Here is an 8,299-nt window from a genome sequence, read left to right on the forward strand (position 1 = left end):
GGCACGAATCCATTGAAAGGAGCACTAGTGGGACACATCACTAGTAAGTCAAGACAGTATGGTAGATAAGTTCACAAACTTGCAGTCAAAAGCCAAGCTTCCACGGACAATCTGTGCAGCTAAATAAGATGATGTCCTAAATTCCCTGTTCTAACAAAACACCGAAACACTCTTCCACAAAATTATATGAATGGAGTGACTGGGGATATTATATTAATGAGTCAGGTGACTCACGAATAAGAAAAGGCCTTCAAGTGGATGCTCATCAAAGAAAGTGCATCAAACCACAAAGATACCGGTTACAACTGGTAAGGACTATTCTCACAGAATGGAACTTCAGAAGACTATCAAACAGGATAAGACTGTCAAATTTACACATAAAACAAGTCTGTCTTACCTAGTACCTCTTTACCTTTAAAGTCACTCCAGAACTGAGGTATCCATTCAGGAGAGGATTGGCAATTAAACTTCACCCAAATAACCTCCAAAGTTGGGTAGCAAGGATAGCAATATGTCCGTTGCTTGTGGGATTAGCCATAATCTACATTGAGCTTGGCATCACCAGTCCACAGGAAAGCTAGTGAAGGACAATCATACCCTCAATCAAACCTTAGCCAAACTATGCCAGGAAACCCAAAACAAAGCTGTTTCCCACTGCCCTTCTGAAAATTCAAGCCACCCCAGAAGGCCCCCTTCTGAAATGTTATATGGCAGACCCTTCCTGATTGCCGCTTGCTGGTTTGATAAAAAATTGGGGGAAGTCCCACCCCAAACATGGATGGTACCAGCACATGGGGTAAAAGCTCAGACTGAAGAAAAGAAGAAGAAAGCCTGATGAGGTTCCGCATTGTGGACTGTCTGCTTCCAGACCCGTGGAGACACGAGGAGTGCCAGCACCACGCTTCTCTCCAAGAACTCTACAGCACCCTTTCTTTTTTTATCTATTGGTTTGTTTTATGAATAAGAAGGGTTTGCCTGCAGGTATGTAGGTGCACCCATGTACGCAGTACCCACAGAGACCAAAAGAGTGTTTATCCCCTTGAACTGGAGTTGTGGCTGCTTATTAGCCACTATACGAGTGCTGGGAACTGAACCTGGGTCCTCTGCAAGAGCACCTAGCTCTTAACCACTGAGCCATCTCTCCAGCCCCACCAACAGCACCCTTCTCAGCCATGAGCCAACATAAATTCTTCCCGAGTCGGTTCATATCTAATCACAGCAATAAGAAATTTAACTAATGCAGAATTGTCTATTTATATCATGTCTGTCCCTTCCACTGCCTCAACCTGTGAACAAACTCAGCTCTACAGGTAGATGGAGTATCGTTTGGAAACGCTTTTTCCAACATCATAACACAGCTTTTAGCTGGCCCGTTCATTGCCCTGGAGTGGCAGTTTCTTCTATGCTACAATCTTGTGCTTTTTCTTTCTTTTTTTCCTTTCTTTGTTTATTTCTTTCATTCTTTGTTTTTCAATGTACTAAAACCCTGACAGTCCTGCTCAGTCTTATTAGCTGCAGGAACATTTGTACAATACAGGGATGCCAGCCCTAAAGTGATTCAGCATTTACTGAGTGGAGCTGACCACCTGTTCCCCCACCAGCTGCAGCACCAAGATGTCTTCCAATGAGAGGACACCATTGAAATCCGAGCCCATGACTATGGAAAGTTTCCAGATTACCCACCCCAGAAATCAATTAAAAGCAAGTCCCTCCTTTGTAGAGAAAGCACCCTAGTTACTCTCAGTTACAGTGTTTCCCCTCTCTTCCTGAAGCCCCAGTTCAAGTCTGGTCTCATCTCCCACTGTGGTCAATTTCAGTTTTATCACACTTATAACTAACACACCATCATTGGTATCTGCTTCCCTAAGTGGGTCAGCAAAGAGGGTGGGACTGAGGGTGGCATTCAGAAAGGACCATGTTTGGTGTGTTGTTTTGGTCATCCAAAGTTCAGAAGTTGAAGCTTTCACTTTCCCTTTCAAATCCTTGGTATACATAACCCTGAGGATGTACCTAGTTGTGACTCTGATGCACAGCTGGAGACTGGAGCCACTCACCAAGGACAACTAGATCTCACCCAAACTCAGCCAGGGGAAGATTTCTTGGTAAGTTGAGGACTTACTTCCACTTCCTCATTCTCATTAGCAAGTCTAAAAAGGGGTCACAGGTACAGCAGTAGCAGGGTTGGACTTGCAGCCAGGTTCAGGTCTGGCTACTCCTCCGGCTCCCTCTTCCCTAAGTGCAAAGTCGGTAGAGAGAGCCCCTCAGATATGATCACCAAGCTGCCTGGGGTTCAACTCAGGTGGTAGGATGCATGACACATAGCCAGGGGACTTCAGAGGGAAAGAGGCTTTAACTGATGTTCAAAACCTTGGAATACGGAAGGAAAAAAAAAGAGGAGGAGGATAGTGGGGACCCAGACCCATCCATCCTTGTGGAGTGGACACCCACACTTCTTAAAGTGAGGTAAATGTTTAACTCCACTGAGTTCAAGGTCCTCATCTGAAATATTCAGAGTGGTTTTCTTCCAAGGTCATAGTGAGAATGTCAGGTGAGCAAGGGCCAAAGAGCCTTTGGGATGCTGCCCGGAGCAGAGCAGACGGACGGTTGGTGTTAGGTCTTACACTTTCTCTTGGTTTTGACTGTAGACATTACTGGTTTATTTTCTTAGAATAAATACATATGTTCCTTACATTTGCTCTCAGTGGCCCCTCCCCAACCTCTTCTAGTACCCTTAATCTACCACCAGCTCTGTATTCTTTATTAGAAACTTTGTGGTTGCAATTCATTCCTAACACCTTTATTTCTTATGCCCTCAACTGTAACCAATACTACTTGATTTCTCACCTTTTTAGTTTAGTTCATTTGTTTGTTTGTTTGTTTGTTTGTTTTGTCTTTTTTTGAGACAAGGTCTCCCTGTAGCCACAGCTGGCCTAGAACTTGCTATGGAGACCAGGCTGGCTTCGATCTCACAGAGACCCGCCTCTACCTCCCAAGCACAGGGATTAAAGGCTCACCACGCCAGGCATTCATTCCTCACTTTCAACTTGGGGCTATTAACCCTCCTTCCTGATCCTTCAGTGCTTCGTCTCCAGATTACTATCACTGTAATTCCATTTTTATAGTAATAAATGCATTTAACTCACGTTTGGTATTATTCTAAAACTTAAAAATCCACTCTAAATGGGACAGCTATATCATATCCTCTAACCTCACACAGAAGGGGGTCATCACAGAAAAGGGGGCAGAAAGATTGTAAGAGCCAGAGGTAGTGGATGTCTGAAGTGAAACAGCCCTTGCCAGACATGACAGATTAAATATCTTCAGATCCGTCTTAAAGACATGAGCTTGGGTTTAAAAGTGATTTTCTATTTTTAAAATTATTTTTCTAGCATCAGTTTTTTACTTGTCTGCCTTGGCCACTCTTCCATGCTGACATCTTTCCTACATATCTAACTGTAGATTCCCCATTCCTATTTAGGCAGGAGACAAATTTTCCTATAGGAGAATTGACTGGGGCCTCCCTAAATGCCAGAACACTAAGTTTTCTTTCCCTCCCACTCTGGGTCTTTTAGCTCAGTCATGAACTCTCTGACTTTCCCCCCACTGGTGTAGACCTGAGGCTGCTGTGCATATAAAATGAGGTATGGAACTGGCAGACCTGTGCCCAGCTTCCTTCCCCATGTCCCCTTTCTGGGCACACTATTCTTTTGTTTAATTTTTTAATATTTTATTTATGATTTATATTTTATGTGTATGAGTGTATTGCCTACATGAACGTAAGTGCACCTGTGTCATGCAATGGAGGTCATAAAACAGCATTGGATCCCCCTGAACTGGATTTATGGATGGTTGTTAGCTACCATGTGGGTGCTGGGATTTGAATCCAGCTCCTCTGCAAGAGCAGTCACTGCTCCTAACCAGTGAGCCATCTCTCCAGCCCCTAAATTTTTAAATTAGCATATATCATGTGGATAACATCATAACATTTTTGAACAAAGTTTGTCTGTGGTCTTTCTCTCCCGCCCCCATCTCCTCCTCCACCCCATTACCCTCTTGTAGCATACCCCCAAATTCCTTTACTCTTTCATGTCCCATGTGTTCCTTTTCCCATGCTCCATCTTTCCTATCACCTATTATCACCCTCTTTTGATCTTCTTTCTAGGTTTGTAACCTTTACCCACATTTACATCTGTTTACATATATGCATATATTATTGTCGTTGTTTAGACCCGAAAGATAGCAGAGGCTCAGCACCTCCAGGGCGAGATCCCTTTGCTTTTCCTTTTATCGGCCTTGCAAAACAATTACAGAGTGAGAAGCAGAAGCACAGTGCCCAGTTTCTCACAGGACACAGACATTTTTCCCAGCTACTTTTCCCCAGCTACTACCTAGGTACGAAGTCCTGCTTGTGGCTACTGACTATCTTTAAGGACATTCTGGGTTTTGTAATAACAAGCTCAAGATGAAGGTTGTTGTGTCAATCAGTGTGCTGGTGACACCGCCACACAGTTTCCTGTGTGCAAGGAACTGTGTGGCATTCCTCCAATTCGCTTATGACCTTCTATGTTAAACTCTATGCTGCCCAATTTCTTCTCTTTATGCTATTTCATTCCCTTCATTTCCCCCCTTTTGTTTAAAAGTTTGAAGCATAAGCAAGAACACAGCTGTGCGATGAGTATTCATTTCTGATGTAGGTTTTGCTTTTCTCCAGACTACATAAAGCAAGACAAAAAGGATAACAATTATCATAACAACCATTAAAATTGAAAAAGGATAACAATTAGCATAATAACTGTTAGCATTGATGATCCCACAGCTTTAAATTGACTGAAAGGATTTTTCTTAGAAAGCCCATCTGCCATACTGTTTAATACATCTTCCCCTGCTAAACTTTGTAATTGTTTTAAAAAGGTTTGAGAAATTTGAGTTTGTAGGTCCAATATTTCTTTAGATACATTTCCATGACTTAACAAATGCGTTTTAACCTTATCACAGGGGAAGTGAGATTCATTCCATGCCACAGGAGTGACATAAAAGAGAAATATTCCAATCACATTTTAAAGATATTTGCCTCTGAAGGCTTACAATCTGATCCCCAAGCATAACAACAGCAGATTCTAGGTCAGTTCCTTCAGCCTGTAGCATACTATCAATATGTCATTGAGAATTCCATAATTTTTTAGAAGCTTTCTGTCAATTCTAAACATACTGTACTGTCTGTATGCTTTCATGTAAAGCTGTCCCAGCCACCGCAGCAGTAACTGTAACAGCGGTAATGCTGCGGATCACAGCGATAATGAGGCCAATCATCCACTTAGTTCTTCTTTTAATCTTTTCCACAATATCATATAGCAACATCATGGATGGTGAGTCTTCCTGGCTTCTGTTCATTTTTACTAGAATCCATACTCCCAACCTGGCTCTCAAGACATAAATGCTTTCAGATGTTAGATTAATTGGCAACGTAGATTTAAACAAATATATCAAGTTGCAAGATACTTGTTACCGAATTCATAGCCCTGTTCCATTGTATCAGCCCAACCGTAGAAAGATAAGGTAACCTCACACAAGCCATAATATTATGAAATGTATTATGAATAAATGCTAATCGAGTGTCATTTGTACTCTCATTCTTCCATAATTTACCCTTCCACATCCATAAAGGATGCAAAGCTGAGACAACTTTCCAGAGATGCTCCTGGGTAGGCCCACCACTAAGGTGTGGAGCTGGCACTGACATTCCTCCCTCATGCCATACTAATCCCTCTGATCCATTACTGTTGGTAAATATTGTGCTATTTTTTACGTCCCATTTCAGGTCTTTCCCAGAGTCAGGTTCTCCATTTCTTCTGTGGGCGGCTAGAAGTTGAAGCGTGGTCTCTTGCTCATCTCTGTACTTAATCAGTCTCGTTGGTATCCATTCTTTTGTATTATTTTCTGTAGAGACATAAGCATAGCCTTGATCCTATTTTAGCACATACCCTTCTATTCACCATCTAACTATAAAATATTGGCTGTATTAATGAGGAATACTTTTTGTGTTGTGTATAGTAACCCAATGTTTTTTGTTTTTTGGTTTTTGCTGCTGTAAAATCATCTTCATTAGGGTTTAAGAAATTTAAAGTAAAAAGGACTTTATATGTGAGGACTCATGGTGACAGCACCCCATCGCCTCCTTTTTGTTTGATGAGTATATCTTTAAATGTCCTTTTTTTTTTTTAAATAATAGTTTGTCCTTATGGGTTGTAAGGGATTTTTGTGACATGTTTAATTTTTTAATGCATAAAAAAATTCTTGTAATTCTTGTAATTTTCAAGACATATAAGTAGGCGTCTGTTATCTGGCTTTATTTGTTGTGGCACACCCATAATATTAAAGGCTTCCATTTAATGTAAGATTACAGTATCTTGGGGGGGGGGGTTAATGGTGTTGCCCCATTGAAAACCTCAGTAATGTATCTATGGAATGATGAACATACTGAAATTGGACATATGTACTACATCCATCTGTCAGTTTTTATTAGGTCACTCCCCTTGGGGATTTATTCCTCCAGGTAATAGTAAATTATAAATTTTTGAGCAAGTAGGGCAATTTTTATAATTTGTTTGGCTTGAGCTCTGTATTAAACTTTTTGTATGAAGATCTCTAATTAGGATGATTATTTTATGAATAAATTTATATTGCCCATCAAGAATTTATTTTGTTATTTGTTGAAGTCATAGGCACTGGTAAATTTGTATGAGCCCTAATATGTGTTATATAATAAAAAGACCATAATTTTTTTGTTCATCTGTAATTAACGGCACTATATTGTCCTCTAAGCTGTTTGAGTCTGATTCTTCTTTTATATATTAATTTAGTGATTTTTTAATATAAGTTAACTTTTTAATATTTTATTTTATTATTTTTTATTTTATATGTATGAGTGTATTGCCTGCATGTAAGTAAGTGCACCCATGTCTTGCAATGCCACAGAGGTCAGAAGAGAGCTTTGGATTCCCATGGAACTGGAGTTAAGGATGTTTTGTAGCCACCATGTGGGTGCTGGGAATCGAACCCGGGTCCCCTGCAAGAGCAGTCAGTGCTCTTAACCGCTGAGCCATCTCTCCAGCCCCATAAGTTCTTAACTTTTATTTTTTATTAGGGAGAAAAATCTACTTAATAATAGTATCAGGGTCTTGGTAAAACACTCCATTAAGGTAATGTTTTGAAGGAAAAACAATTAGAGCAATTTCTTTTTGTAAATTTATCCTGTTAAGAGTAGTTTGTTGAATGTGTTTTTTTTAATCCATTTAAGATTTTTTTCTTAGTTAATTATCTAGAACTGTCTAGTTTCCTATCTCCTAATGTTGGACCCCCAGACTGGGGTACCCAACGTTCACGGGAGGTCACACCCCAATAACTCAGTCCTCAATTAAACAGAATAGAAAACCTGTAGATTTTAGGATTAAAATCTTGTCACAAGAAAAAAGGGGGAAATGATGGAATCAAATCAAAGCCCCCAAGACAAAAACCACAAGCGGCAGCTATGTGCCAAGCAGAAAAGCGGCGGCTATGTGCCAAGCAGAGGTAGGGGGAATTTTTGGGATGATTTCCAGCTTGGGCAAGGAGCATGAAAAAGGTCAGCTCAGCTTGTTCTTTAGAATTATTTTTTATTTTTACTTCCTTGTACAGTTTTTCTCAGGCCGGGGGGATTTTAGTTTAAATCTATCATTTCGGAGGGACTTGGGTCCATTATTTGGGGGGACTTGGGTCTATCATTTCCCCCCTTTTCTTATAGTAAGATTTTAATCCTAAAATCTATAGATCTTCTGTTCCTTTTGAAGCATGGTATTGCTGAATAAGAACCAGAGCCTGAGTTACTGATAATTGGTGTCTGATAAATTGTAGCAGTTTATTGAGGATGCATGGTCCAAAAGTTAAAAGAAGGAGAAGAATTACTAGGGGACCTATTAGGGTGGATACTAAGGTAGTTACCCAGGGGCTTTTATTAAACTAGTCTTTAAACCATCTCTGTTTGGATTCATGTTCTTTTTGTCTTTTATCTAATCTCTGGAGGAGTTTAGTCATAGAATCTTTAACAACCTTTGAGCTGTCAGCATAAAAGCAACATTCTTCTCCCAGGGCTGCACAGAGTCCTCCTTCCTTGAGGAAAAGCAGATCTAGCCCCCTCCTATTCTGTAATACTACTTCTGAGAGGGAGGTTAGAGATTTCTCCAAGAGGGTAATTGACTGTTCTATTGCTCTAATATCTTCATCTACAGCCATCTGTAAATCTGCATAGTATTGTGGTCCTTGT

The 8,299-nt window shown here is 40.5% G+C and overlaps 1 pseudogene; it reads left to right on the forward strand.

Moving 5' to 3' along the window:
- Positions 1–2,033: 2,033 nt before the first annotated feature.
- The window catches only part of LOC103742155, a 31,955-nt pseudogene continuing 25,689 nt past the window's right edge, over positions 2,034–8,299 (forward strand).

Source organism: Nannospalax galili, unplaced genomic scaffold (assembly GCF_000622305.1).
Source record: "Nannospalax galili isolate Female #2095 unplaced genomic scaffold, S.galili_v1.0 scaffold39, whole genome shotgun sequence".
NCBI lineage: Eukaryota > Metazoa > Chordata > Mammalia > Rodentia > Spalacidae > Nannospalax > Nannospalax galili.